The sequence below is a fragment of the Centruroides vittatus genome, unplaced genomic scaffold, assembly GCF_030686945.1.
Source record: "Centruroides vittatus isolate TY-2023 unplaced genomic scaffold, ASM3068694v2 contig_926, whole genome shotgun sequence".
Taxonomy (NCBI): domain Eukaryota; kingdom Metazoa; phylum Arthropoda; class Arachnida; order Scorpiones; family Buthidae; genus Centruroides; species Centruroides vittatus.
This window is the reverse complement of record NW_027122612.1, coordinates 3,353,425-3,359,424: the sequence shown is the minus strand read 5'-3', so window position 1 is coordinate 3,359,424 and position 6,000 is coordinate 3,353,425. Positions and strand designations below refer to the sequence as shown.

General features: G+C 28.9%; 1 protein-coding gene across 2 annotated transcripts in view; it reads left to right on the top strand.

Moving 5' to 3' along the window:
* LOC136984650 (nuclear pore complex protein Nup98-Nup96-like) overlaps positions 1–6,000 on the top strand; it is a 70,826-nt gene continuing 64,826 nt past the window's right edge. For both annotated transcript variants that reach the window (XM_067281723.1, XM_067281722.1), the window contains exon 1: positions 1–146. The gene's annotated coding sequence lies outside the window, so the exon portion shown is untranslated. The remainder of the gene's footprint in view (positions 147–6,000) is intronic.

Genomic DNA, 6,000 nt, shown 5'->3' with positions numbered 1-6,000 from the left:
ACCAGCATAATTCGGATTTCAATTTCGACCAATAAACGAAAAGAAAACAGACTCGTAATCAATATTTTCGAATGTAGAAGTGTCGAAGTGAAAGTTTATATTATTGGGTTTTAGATCTCTCCTCCAAAAAAAAAATTCTTTTGACAGTAAGTATTAATCGTTAAATGAATATTATTGTCTTAGATCATTTTAATAACGCACGAAATCTATATTTAACGTATTTCTTTACGTATATAGAGCTCAGATGCAGCAATGTTGCATTATATACAGGAAATATATGATTCTCCCAATTTGATCATAATCACAATTAAATGCCAAACTTTCGGTCTTATTTTTAATTATAATTACAGTTAAATGAAGGAAATTAATTCATTTTTCTTAATTTTTTTTTTAAACTACAAATAAAATTTCATAGGTTAGATTTTATTGCGTAGCAATAAATTCTTATAAAACAAGACAATTTAAGTAATTCTGATAGAATAATCACGTGTAACATAACTTTTACAGAAAATTCAGGTTCAATCATTAAATCTTTGCCCAAAATTCTGTAGATTTGAGTATAAAGAGAAAGCCAAACTGAATATTGTTTATTGTTTTTGTGTTAATGAGTTAATTAATCAGTTTGCAAGCCATTTCTCAAGAATCTGTTCCGAATGATTACAAAATTGTATGCAATTTATGGTGCTTTTGATTCGTTGTCGTGGCGTCGTCTTGTCACCCAGTCGAATGCCAATAATGTATTGCGTCGGTAAAGGATGTTGATGTGATGTTGTGTTTGGCACAGTACCATCTTAATTATCTGTAATATCAAAGCTAACCATTGCTGTATGCTATCGGTCTAATAACTGCTATTACGTTAATAAATTACCAAACAATTTGACACTAGAGGGAAGCGTTAAGTGCCATCTCTTAATAAATTTAATAATAATAATTTTTAATTAAATAGTTTAGAGCTACTGGAAGAAAAGTCGTTATTAGCTTGATAGCATGGGGCAGTGGTTGGCTTTGGTATTACAATGTATTGGAGTTTGGTAGAGTTGTTTGTTTAATTATCTATATTCAAACGTAAGAGAAAACAAAGATCGTGGATCTATTAAAGGGTGGAAGGTATGTGAGAGAATATGTTCGAGATAAAAGTGCCAGAAATTTTGACTTAAGACTGTATTATATGGAAAACTCTATATACTGTGCCCATGACCTGTAGAATGCTTTAGGTTAACAATTTGACCTAGCGAGGTTTTACTATATATACAGTATACAGAAATCAATTTTATTTCTTAATTATCTCTGGTTTTATGTTGATTGATTTAATAAACTAATTTCCCACATTTATACAGTTTAACACAGACATAAAATATATTTTTCTTGTGTTCTAATTAATTTGATTTTTTATGCAATGGATATACAGATAGTAGAGGAACAAAATGGAAAGAACTTATGAAAAGTTGTTAATATTATTAAAATCTTCTAATTGTGATATTAAAAATAGTCCAAACTTATATATTTTTAATTACTGAGTCTGATTTATGTTGGATTAGAACATTGTTATTCCAAAAGTAGCTCCTTTTAAAAGAAAAGCTTTAACATTGCCATCAAGGTGATTATTCAATACTGTTAAATAACAATTGGCATGTTTTCTAACAGGTCAAATGCATCCAATTCATGCTCTTTGAAATACCCTGTATTATCACAAGACTTTGAAACTAAATAATAAGAATTGTAAGCCTCCATTAGTTGATGCCATTCATACAGTTGTCTATTTCCTTCATAAGAATGACAAGGGATTTATCAGTCTGTATTACATTTTCCCATTGCTCAAGGGATAGTAGAGGCGTTCTTGGTCTAACAAATCATTCATCACTCTGAGCAAATAGACCAAAAAAGAATAAACAATCCATTGTTTAATTTTTTTTGCTCCATTGGACATGATAGTGTATGTTGTCATATACAATGATTGTTATGTGAAATATAACTTAACAATAATGTCTAGCTCAATGGAGTTCTTAATATAGTGTTTTTGGTCTTATCATATCCTATAATGAAATCCATATACCAGTATAACTGATCAGCTGTTGCCTATCCATTTTTCTTTACACATTACATTAACCCGATTGAACTGAAATTTTCAAATTGTAGACCTATTCATTTTCCTTGTCATCCATCTGATGTCTGTCCATTTTTTGTTAATCTCAAGAACAGAATTAGATACATGAAAATTTTGACCAGATATAGAAAGCTTATTTTTAAATTAAAACATGATTAAAAGTTGCAGCCTGGCTTTGTGATGATATCACAATAAATAATTCCTTGATCCAGAATGTGCATTGTTTTTTATCTACTGTTTTTCTTGAGATTCCTTTGTAAACATAACAACATAACTTGGATATTTTCTTATGCAACATTTATAAATTTAATTACTTTAATGATTGAAGCTTATGCTAAATGCATTCCAATAATCATGCCCTTTTTTTAATTTTAAGTTCAGTAAGATTTTTTTTCTTGATGACATAATATCAATAATAAATGCAGGTGTAGGTTGGAATTAACTTTATTAATGTGGTAGTAAATATGATGAAATATTATTTGCCTATTTCATTCAAGCATACAGACAGTATTGTTTTTTATGAACCTAAAGTTAAATAAATTTATTTTACGCATATTCCTTATTCATTTAATCTTAATACTACCACTAAATGTTATATATTGTTATATAAATACAAAAATACAAACTTGGAGATAATAATTTCATAACTGATTAATTGCACTTTATGGTGCTTAAAAAACAGAAATGTATAGTGACAATTTCTGATTGGCAAAAAAATTTCATAACCATTATATACAGTCATACTTCTAATGTTTTCTTTGTAAATACAAATGCATCAGAAAATTATCAATAATATCTGAATGTTTAATAGCTGTTGTGGGCTACAGCTAACTAGGTTTTTAGCCTAGTTTATCAATGCTACACTTGTAAAGCCAGCTTTTAATAACTTTTTACTGCACATCTTTTGGCTATATACATTTTTGGCTTCTCTGCCACTTGAGTATTGAAATAATGATCATAAAATTGTTGATAAAACATTCATGTTCATTTCTAAAAATACTTGTACACTTGTATATCCATTAAAATTTCAAAATTGTTTTGTAATGTAATTTAAATTTATAATTCTGCTTATTAATAATAATAGAAGCAATATGATTCCAGACAAAAAAAGTAATCTGATTATTTGCTATATGATATATAAACAGTCATATTTCATCTTTTATCATATGCAAAATATATTTGTATGGTATTAAACTTGTTATAATGATAGATGATTGACATCATAGCATAGTCCTAGAATATATAACTGAAAAACACAACAATACAAAAGTAACTATTCTTTCTCTGAAACATTATCTATAAGTTTTATAAAGAATTATTATAGAAATAGAATGAATATGATTGAATTTACTTGACCAGTTTATGATAAACAATTGTTCTGAATGCTAGAGTAGCTTAGAAATCTGTTTACTAGATGCTGCACATTTCAAATGTTGGCCTGATGCCATAGGAACCTGTTTGGACTTGCAAAATTTATAATGGATAACATAGCATAAGCCTATCCTCTCATGTTGGTCAGGTTTATTGTACATAAGAACTCAGAATAGATGAAATCGTTGACCTTTCATATGTGCTACTATCTTGTGTTGGCTATTCAGATTGAGAAACCTTTATTCAAAAATGATACTTATGAAAATCTGTAGATTTGGTACCGTGTTTGACAAAAGAGAAAGACGTTACTATTAAATTTATCGGTAACAAAACATGTTTGTTAATTTGAAACATTTTGATACCTATTAAGCCATTGTCAGGAGACAATTCTTTTGCCTGATTTGGCTAACTTACATGTACAAAATGAATCAATTTCCAATGATTTCTTTATTGTAGATGAAGAGATTAATACTTTAAGAAAACATAGATTAAATTTTTATTTATTTATTGGACATCCAAACAACTGCCTCCAGTCAAAATAGTCTTTTCTTTTATCTAGATTTAAGTATGTCAAACATAAACTCTGAAAGAGTTTTTTTACTGAAATTCCAACTTGCACAAATGCACAATAATTTAGAAAATTTGATAAAAGTGAGTTTTAATTTGTATTAAGAGAAGGAATTTTCCTATGGGTGGTGATCACCAATTTGTTTAAAATGTAATTGTAAAGAATAAATGAATAAAAATTATAAAGTTATTGTGACATTGTCACAATGCCAGGCTGCAATTGTTAATCATATTTTTAATTTATTTAATTTAAAATATATGCTTTTCATCTCAAATTAGTGATGTCTTGCTCTGTCTATCATACTTTCCTATTAGCAATAGAGTCATGTCGGTCATCTAATTCTTTTCAGGGAAAAATTTTTTAATGTAAATAACATGACTTCCAGTGCAAATTAGAAGTTTGTATATAGTTAATTGGGACCTCCTGCCCCTAAGCTTTTCATAACTGGTCTTGATTTTCATCTATCTAACTCAATTCGTGAGATTAAGGAAGGACAGACAGTGGACAACAGTGGGTATTTATAGGTCTACAATTTTTTTAAACTGTGGGCCAATTATTATCATTTAACACTATTTTCTATTAAAATTTATAATCTTGAGGATTTGGATGTCAAAAAGTCTGTTAATTAACACCCCACGCTAAAAGTAAGTTATTCTTTATGTTGGCGATGATTTCAATGTATTACATCAAGTTTGTAATTGTATGTATTATTCTATGATGATTACATGTACTTAAATCAAAGTATTCTTTTAATTTAAAAAATTTTAATTTATCAATTTAGTATTGTGTGTCAAATTATTTGGTAGGCCAGTTTAATTATTTTTATGATTTAATTTGCATTTTCTTAACTATATAGTAATAATTATTAATTAGTTCATAATTTGTTATGTTATTTTGTATGCTATGTACGATGATTTTTGGGAAAAATCTGAGTCCTGAAAATATTCTGCATCTCTGTTGTACTCTTCAGTCATCTTTCAAGTTCTGATATCACTTACAGCCACATTGAGTCTGATTTGGAATGTTCTTTTGTAGGAGATGCATGCAGGCAGGCAGAGCTGACAACAGCTGATGAACAGGAAATTGCAATTTTGCTGATTTGGGATGATCTAATGTGAACTCAATTGTTTTACATTACACATTTAACAATTTTGATAAATTCTTGTTATACTGATATTGTTTAAGTTAGAAAAGTATGATGATATACTGAAATGAATAAACTATAATAAAAAACTGAAATTTAACAGTAAAAAATAAATGAAATCATATACGTAAGAGTATGTTTGCATGCCAGATGATTTCTCGTAGTGTGCCATAGATTTGTCTTCTCTGAACTAAACTATCAGGTCAGTCCATAAGTCCATGCGCATTTTTATGACCTTGAGAAAAATCTTGTTTGCTGTTAAAAATGTCAGTCTAATGTGATAATTTTTACACTGAAGTGTTAAATTGGATCTCATTCATATAATACTGTTCAGAATTGTGAACATTTCAGTTGTTTATTTTCGTTAAAATGGAAGTAACCGACGAATACAAAAGACATGTTTTATACTTTTTATTTTTAAGTGGTGAGAATGCTACAAATGCAGCCAAAAAAATAAATACTGTACATAATCAAATTGTAATTAGTGCAAGGAACTGAGCAGAAGTGGTTTGAAAGATTTAGAAACAATGATTTTAGTGTGGAGGATAAGGCTCGTACTGGAAGACCCGTTGACTTTGATGATGATGCTCTCTCTGCACTAGTTGAAGCAGAACCATCTTTAACAGTTGATGAAATTGTGGAACGTTTAAATTCATCCCATGGAACTGTTCATAGACACCTACAACAAATCGGAAAAGTTTCAAAGCTAGGAAAATGGATACCACATGAACTGTCAATAGCTAACCGACAACAACATGTAAACATTTGCACGTCTCTTTTATCCCACATTGCTTTAGAACCTTTTCTTGGTAG